This window comes from Salvelinus fontinalis, chromosome 33 (assembly GCF_029448725.1).
Source record: "Salvelinus fontinalis isolate EN_2023a chromosome 33, ASM2944872v1, whole genome shotgun sequence".
In the NCBI taxonomy this organism is placed as follows: domain Eukaryota; kingdom Metazoa; phylum Chordata; class Actinopteri; order Salmoniformes; family Salmonidae; genus Salvelinus; species Salvelinus fontinalis.
The window spans coordinates 10,783,420-10,793,500 of NC_074697.1; positions in this window are offsets into that span (position 1 = coordinate 10,783,420).

Here is a 10,081-nt window from a genome sequence, read left to right on the forward strand (position 1 = left end):
AACGACTGTGCTTCTTTCGCAAATGCGCTTTTGTTAAATCGTCCCCCGTTTGGCGAAGTTGGCTGTCTTTGTTAGGAAGAAATAGTCTTCACACAGTTCGCAACGAGCCAGGCGGCCCAAACTGCTGCATATACCCTGACTCTGTTGCAGGAGAAGTGACACAATTTCCCTAGTTAAAATAACTTCATGTTAGCAGGCAATATTAACTAAATATGCAGGTTTAAAAATATATACTTGTGTATTGATTTTAAGAAAGGCATTGATTTTTATGGTTAGGTACACGTTGGAGCAACGACAGTCCTTTTTCACAAATGCGCACTGCAACGATTATATGCAACCCAGGACACGCTAGATAAACTAGTAATATCATCAACAATGTGTAGTTAACTAGTGATTATGATTGATTGATTGTTTTTTATAAGATTAGTTTAATGCTAGCTAGCAACTTACCGTGGCTTCTTACTGCATTCGCGTAACAGGCGGGCTCCTCGTGGAGTGCAATGTAATCAGGTGGTTAGAGCGTTGGACTAGTTAACTGTAAAGGTTGCAAGATTGAATCCCCGAGCTGACAAGGTAAAAATCTGTCGTTCTGCCCCTGAACAAGGCAGTTAACCCACCGTTCCTAGGCCGTCATTGAAAATAAGAATGTGTTCTTAACTGACTTGCCTAGTTAAATAAAGGTGTAAAGAAATTACAATTAAAATAAAAAAATTATCGGCCAAATCGGTGTCCAAAAATATCGATTTCCGATTGTTATGAAAACTTGAAATCGGCCCTAATTAATCGGCCATTCCGATTAATCAGTCGACCTCTAATTCACACGCCCCACAACACTTGCTAACATATTCACCAGCTCTCTCTTCCACACACTGTGTATCCGTGGGTCTGAGACAATTCAGATTCGCTCTATTAAACCCAACAGAAGCCAATTTCTCTCTCTCTCTCTCTCTGACGCCCGAGGCCTTGTGCCATCTGATTGGGTGCTTATTCACAGGTTAAGATGTGTTGCAGCAGAATTCAGCATGACAACACACACATGCAGCCCAGGTTTCCCTCTTAATCAATCTGTTTCTACAACCGTGGAGTCCAATTCAGTCTAATGGAGAAACAGAACAGGAGACTGAAGCAAATCAGACAGGAGTCGACACCCCACCGAGACAGCGGTTTATTAGTGTGCCTGTTGTTATAGAGAGATTGCTGTGCCAAATTATGTGGATTTCTGTGCTCAAGACCAACTGTCCAAAACCAACTGTTAAGATATATTTTTCACTTCATGTTATAATGTTAAGCAAGAAACATCTTGATTTCCCAGATGCCAAGAGGGAGGGGAGAATAGGATCATTTATATAAACACACACACCATACTGTACACACACACACACACACACACACACACACACACACACACACACACACACACCCACACCATACTGTATATATACACACACACACACACCATACTGTATATATACACACACACACACACACACACACACACCATACTACACACACACACACACACACACCATACTGTATATATACACACACACACCATACTGTATATATATACACACACACACACACACACACCATACTGTATATATACACACACACACACCATACTGTATATATATATACACACACACACACACACACACACACCATACTGTACACACACACACACACACACACACACACACACACACACACACACACCATACTGTATATATATATATATACACACACACACACACACACACCATACTGTATAAATACACACACACACACACACACACACACACACCATACTGTAAATACACACACACACACACACACACACACACACCATACTGTATATACACACACACACACACATACACTGTATAAACACACACACCATACTGTCCACACACACACACCATACTGTATACACACACACACACTGTATACACACACCATATTGTACACACACACACACACCATACTGTACACACACACACACCATACTGTACACACACACACCATACTGTGTATACACACACACACACACACACACACACACACACACACCCTACTGTACACACACACCATACTGTACACAGACACCATACTGTACACACACACACACACACACACACCATACTGTACACACACACACACCATACTGTACACACACACACACACATACACACCATACTGTACACACACACCATACTGTACACACACAAACACCATACTGTATATATACACACACACACACCATACTGTATATATATATATATACACACACACACACACACACACACCATACTGTACACACACACACACACACACACACACACACACACACACACACACACCATACTGTATATATATATACACACACACACACACACACACAATACTGTATATATACACACACACACACACACACACACACACACACACACACACACACCATACTGTAAATATACACACACACACACACACACACAAACCATACTGTATATACACACACACACACATACACTGTATAAACACACACACCATACTGTCCACACACACACACCATACTGTATACACACACACACACACCATATTGTACACACACACACACACCATACTGTACACACACACACACCATACTGTACACACACACACCATACTGTGTATACACACACACACACACACACACACCCTACTGTACACACACACCATACTGTACACAGACACCATACTGTACACACACACACACACACACACACCATACTGTACACACACACACCATACTGTACACACACACACACACACATACACACCATACTGTACACACACACCATACTGTACACACACACACACACCATACTGTATATATACACACACACACACACACACACACACACACACACACACACACACACACACACACACCATACTGTAAATATACACACACACACACACCATACTGTATATACACACACACACACACACACACACTGTATAAACACACACACCATACTGTATTAACACACACACCATACTGTCCACACACACACCATACTGTAAATATACACACACACACACACCATACTGTATATACACACAAACACACACACCATGCTGTACACAGACACCATACTGTACACACACACACCATACTGTACACACATACACACCATACTGTACACACACACACCATACTGTACACACACACACCATACTGTATAAACACACACACACACCATACTGTATAAACACACACACACACCATACTGTACACACACACCATACTGTATATATACACACACACACACCATACTGTATACACACACACCATACTGTATATATACACACACACACACACACACACACACACGCCATACTGTACACACACACACAACATACTGTATACACACACACACCATACTGTATACACATACACACACACACCGTACTGTATACACACACACCAAACTGTTTATACACACACACACCATACTGTTTATACACACACACACCATACTGTATACACATACACACACACACCGTACTGTACACACATACACACCATACTGTACACACACACCATACTGTACACACACACACACCATACTGTATATATACACACACACACACACACACACACACACACACACACACACACACACACACACACACACACACACACACACACCATACTGTAAATATACACACACACACACACCATACTGTATATACACACACACACACACAAACACTGTATAAACACACACACCATACTGTATTAACACACACACCATACTGTCCACACACACACCATACTGTACACACACAAACACACACACCATACTGTACACAGACACCATACTGTACACACACACACCATACTGTACACACATACACACCATACTGTACACACACACACCATACTGTACACACACACACCATACTGTACACACACACACCATACTGTACACACACACACCATACTGTACACACACACCATACTGTATATATACACACACACACACCATACTGTATACACACACACCATACTGTATATATACACACACACACACACACACACACGCCATACTGTACACACACACACAACATACTGTATACACACACACACCATACTGTTTATACACACACACACCATACTGTATACACACACACACCATACTGTATACACATACACACACACACCGTACTGTATACACACACGCACCATATTGTACACACACACACACCATACTGTATACACACACACCATACTGTACACACACACACAACATACTGTATACACACACACACACACACCATACTGTATACACAAACACACACCATATTGTACACACACACACCATACTGTATACACACACACACACACCATACTGTACACACACAAACAACATACTGTATACACACACACACACCATACTGTATACACACACACACACACACACACACACCATACTGTATACACACACACACACACACCATACTGTACACACACACCATACTGTATACACACACCATACTGTATACACACACACACACCATACTGTATACACACACACACACACACACACCGTATACAGTGAGGGAAAAAAGTATTTGATCCCCTGCTGATTTTGTACGTTTGCCCACTGACAAAGAAATGATCAGTCTGTCATTTTAATGGTAGGTTTATTTGAACAGCGAGAGACAGAATATCAACAAAAAAATCCAGAAAAACGCATGTCAAAAATGTTAGAAATTGATTTGCATTTTAATGAGGGAAATAAGTATTTGATCCCTCTGCAAAACATGACTTAGTACTTGTTGGCAAAACCCTTGTTGGCAATCACAGAGGTCAGATGTTTCTTGTAGTTGGCCACCAGGTTTGCACACATCTCAGGAGGGATTTTGTCCCACTCCTCTTTGCAGATCTTCTCCAAGGCATTAAGGTTTCGAGGCTGACGTTTGGCAACTCGAACCTTCAGCTCCCTCCACAGAGTTTCTATTGGATTCAGGTCTGGAGACTGGCTAGGCCACTGCAGGACCTTAATGTGCTTCTTTTTGAGCCACTCTTTTGTTGCCTTGGACGTGTGTTTTGGGTCATTGTCATGCTGGAATACCCATCCACGACCCATTTTCAATGCCCTGGCTGAGGGAAGGAGGTTCTCACCCAAGATTTGACGGTACATGGCCCCGTCCATCGTCCCTTTGATGCGGTGAAGTTGTCCTGTCCCCTTAGCAGAAAAATACACCCAAAGCATAATGTTTCCACCTCCATGTTTGACGGTGGGGATGGTGTTCTTGGGGTCATAGGCAGCATTCCTCCTCCTCCAAACACGGCGAGTTGAGTTGATGCCAAAGAGCTCCATTTTTGTCTCATCTGACCACAACACGTTCACCCAGTTGTCCTCTGAATCATTCAGATGTTCATTGGCTAACTTCAGACGGGCATGTATAAGTGCTTTCTTGAGCAGGGGGACCTTGCGGGCGCTGCAGGATTTCAGTCCTTCACGGCGTAGTGTGTTACCAATTGTTTTCTTGGTGACTATGGTCCCAGCTGCCTTGAGATCATTGACAAGATCCTCCCGTGTAGTTCTGGGCTGATTCCTCACCGTTCTCATGATCATTGCAGCTCCACGAGGTGAGATGTTGCATGGAGTCCCAGGCTGAGGGAGATTGACAGTTCTTTAATGTTTCTTCCATTTGCGAATAATCGCACCAACTGTTGTCAGCTTCTCACCAAGCTGCTTGGCGATGGTCTTGTAGCCCATTCCAGCCTTGTGTAGGTCTACAATCTTGTCCCTGACATCCTTGGAGAGCTCTTTGGTCTTGGCCATGGTGAAGAGTTTGGAATCTGATTGATTGATGGCTTCTGTGGACAGGTGTCTTTTATACAGGTAACAAACTGAGATTAGGAGCACTCCCTTTAAGAGTGTGCTCCTAATCTCAGCTCGTTACCTGTATATAAAAGACACCTGGGAGCCAGAAATCTTTCTGATTGAGAGGGGGTCAAATACTTATTTATAACATTTTTGACATGCGTTTTTTTCTGGATTTTTTTGTTGATATTCTGTTTCTCACTGTTCAAGTAAACCTTCCATTAAAATTATAGACTGATAATTTCTTTGTCAGTGGGCAAACATACAAAATCAGCAGGGGATCAAATACTTTTTTCCCTAACTGTACACACATTCAGTTCTCTCTCAGTTCCCCCGCCCCTGAGCTGCAAATCTGCTGTGTGTTTGATGTAGATTTGAGACATTTCTATGTAGAGAGAAACTGTTCAGAGCCCCAGTGTACAGAGCCTCTGATGAGGCTCTCAGGCTTGTGTGGCTCAGACAGGGACAGAGAGGCAGGGGAGGGGCACTACAATATTTAGCACACAGCCACTGAAACACACACACAAGCACAGACACACAAGCACAGACACACAAGCACAGACACACAAGCACAGACACACAGACACACACACACACACACACACACACACACACACACACACACACACACACACACACACACACACACACACACACACACACACACACACACACACACACACACACACACACACACACACACACACACACACCCCTGGAGACATCAGGGGCTCTGAACACTGTGGATCTTGTGAAAAGAGACATATGAATGAATATGGTAACTGAGCTTACAGATCAAAAGAAAGCATGGACCATGTGACCAGTGTTAGACTGGGGTTAGATTGGAGGATCTACTGTGACCAGGGTTCGACTGGGGTTAGACTGGAGGATCTACTGTGACCAGGGTTCGACTGGGGTTAGACTGGAAGATCTACTGTGACCAGGGTTAGACTGGGGTTAGACTGGATGATCTACTGTGACCAGGATTAGACTGGAGGATCTACTGTGACCAGGGTTAGATTGGAGGATCTACTGTGACCAGTGTTAGACTGGGGTTAGATTGGAGGATCTACCGTGACCAGGGTTAGACTGGGGTTAAACTGGAGGATCTACTGTGACCAGGGTTAGACTGGGGTTAGACTGGAGGATCTACTGTGACCAGGGTTAGACTGGGGTTAGACTGGAAGATCTACTGTGACCAGGGTCAGACTGGTGTTAGATTGGAGGATCTACTGTGACCAGGGTTAGACTGGGGTTAGATTGGAGGATCTACTGTGACCAGGGTTAGACTGGGGTTAGACTGGAGGATCTACTGTGACCAGGGTTAGACTGGGGTTAGACTGGAGGATCTACTGTGACCAGGGTTAGACTGGGGTTAGATTGGAGGATCTACTGTGACCAGGGTTAGACTGGGGTTAGATTGGAGGATCTACTGTGACCAGGGTTAGACTGGGGTTAGACTGGATGATCTACTGTGACCAGGGTTAGACTGGGGTTAGAGTGGAGGATCTACTGTGACCAGGGTTAGACTGGGTTTACAGTAAAGGATCTACTGTGACCAGGGTTAGACTGGCGTTAGATTGGAGGATCTACTGTGACCAGGGTTAGACTGGGGTTAGAGTGGAGGATCTACTGTGACCAGGGTTAGACTGGGGTTAGAGTGGAGGATCTTCTGTGACCAGGGTAAGACTGGGGTTAGATTGGAGGATCTACTGTGACCAGGGTTAGACTGAGGTTAGATTGGAGGATCTACTGTGACCAGGGTTAGACTGAGGTTAGATTGAAAATCTGTGATGAAGCATACACACCCACCCACCCACCCACCCACCTGACGCATGAACTGGTAGGGTAAATTCTAGTATGGCTGGATCGTCTCTGTAATGTATGCAACTATATGAGCAGAGAGGATAATGTAGATAGATTTCACAGGAGACAAATAGCATCTCTCTCGTCTCATCTCTCCATCATTCATCCTCTCAACCTCTCACTCTCTTCCCATCTTCCCCCCTCCTCAGTGTGTTCCTTTCCTGGCTAATAAGCCCCGCTGGTGAAACACACAGAGGGGAGGAACAAAAGATAAGAGCTAAATGAGTGCAAAGAGAGAGGGATAGAGAGAAAGAGAAAAAGAGACAGAGAGCGTGAGAGAGAGAGCGTGAGAGAGAGAAAGAGAGAGAGCGTGAGAGAGAGAGTGTGAGAGAGAGAGAGAGAGAGAGAGCGAGACAGAGATCATTATGTAAATATGGACCACAGAAGCTCATGCTATGATTTTTGCTAGTAAATGACCAGTCACTCTGATATTGTATTACATTGGGGAATATCGAAGCATGTGATAGTTAGGGGAGGGAAGAGGGGTCCCTGGTAAACGTGTCAAACTGCTGCAGTGCAGAGAGAGAGAGAGGGACAGAGAGAGAATAGAAGAGGGAGAGAACCTCCCTGCCAGCATCAATTAAACTCAGAGAGCACTGACCATCCTCCAGACAGAACATGTTGATCCCTGTTTTGATAGAAAAAGCAGACAAACAGAACAATAGCTCTCTCTCTCTCTCTCTCTCTCTCTCTCTCTCTCTCTCTCTCTCTCTCTCTCTCTCTCTCTCCTCTCTCTCTCTCTCTCTCTCTCTCTTCTCTCTCTCTCTCTCTCTCTCTCTCTCTCTCTCTCTCTCTCTCTCTCTCTCTCTCTCTCCTCTCTCTCTCTCTCTCTCTCCTCTCTCTCTCTCTCTCTCTCCTCTCTCTCTCTCTCTCTCTCTCTCTCTCTCTCTCTCTCTCTCTCTCTCTCTCTCTCTCTCTCTCTCTCTCTCTCTCTCTCTCTCTCTCAGAGCCCTGAAGCACCAAAGGATGTAGAGGAGGAAGGAGGGAGGGGAGGAGGAGAAAAAAAAGAGGGAGAGAGGAACAAATAGGAGAAGAGGATGAAGAGGTGGATAATAAAATAAAGAGGGTATCTTTTTGTCCTCTCTTCCCTCCATGGCTGCTTTTCTCCTGTCTCCTCTGACTGACTGCATCTCTCTTCATTCATCCTCTCATTCTATCACCTTTTCATTTCAAGCTCCTTTGCAGTGGCCACCCTCCACCTCAACACCTCCCCCTGCCTGTTGTCAGTGGTTACTGGGTAGACAGAGACCAACTGCACACCCAGAGTCCAGAAATGACAGAAATGACAATCCAGAGAGAGAGAGGGAAGAGAGAGTTGGGAGAGAGGAAAGAGAGAGACAGAGAGAAGAGAGAGAGTTGGGAGAGAGGAAAGAAGGAGACAGAGAGAAGAGAGAGAGTTGGGAGAGAGGAAAGAGAGAGACAGAGAGAAGAGAGAGAGTTGGGAGAGAGGAAAGAAGGAGACAGAGAGAAGAGAGAGAGTTGGGAGAGAGGAAAGAAGGAGACAGAGAGAAGAGAGAGAGTTGGGAGAGAGGAAAGAAGGAGACAGAGAGAGAGTGATCTTCTGTAACAAGGTAGGGTTGTTTAGTGCACAGCGGGAGCAGTGCCGCTGCTGTACAGGCTAGGACAGGATAGATCTGTGGCTGAACCCCGGTAGAATAAGACTGGGACGGACACACACCCCCAGAGAGATCTGACCTGCTACAGTGACAGGGCTAACCACATCCCCAGGGAACACATACACACTGTCTGTCTATGATGTATGAATCACAGCCATCCTCATCAGAGTTCATGTCATCATGTCTCTGTCTGCCTGCCTGTCTGCCTGCCTGTCTGTCTGCCTGCCTGCCTGTCTGTCTGCCTGTCTGTCTGCCTGTCTGTCTGCCTGTCTGTCTGCCTGCCTGTCTGCGACCACAGCACTGGGGATCTAATAACACATCCAGTGTCATGCTGTGTCCACATGATCCCAACATAAACACACCTTCTCTAGCAGTGGCAGCCACGCAGTCACCAGGTGAAGGTTTTTAAGGCAGAGCCAGCCTCCGCTGTGGGAACACTCTCTCAGAGTGGCTAAGGCCACATCAGCCTGGCCCTGGCCCATTGCCACCTGGGGAGAGACAGATCACATCAGATCTGATAGTGCTAATCAGTACATGTTAAAACATGGGTAACCTCATCTAACACTAGTGTGTAGCACAACAGCAAGTGTTATTCTATTGGTTATATTGTTGGGTAAGGAGTGTGTGTGTGTACCTCATGGTAGTTGTCCCGTCCTACAGTCTCTGAGGCCAGCTCCAGTAGTTCCTGGGAGGGATCTGCTCCAGGGGAGATGATGA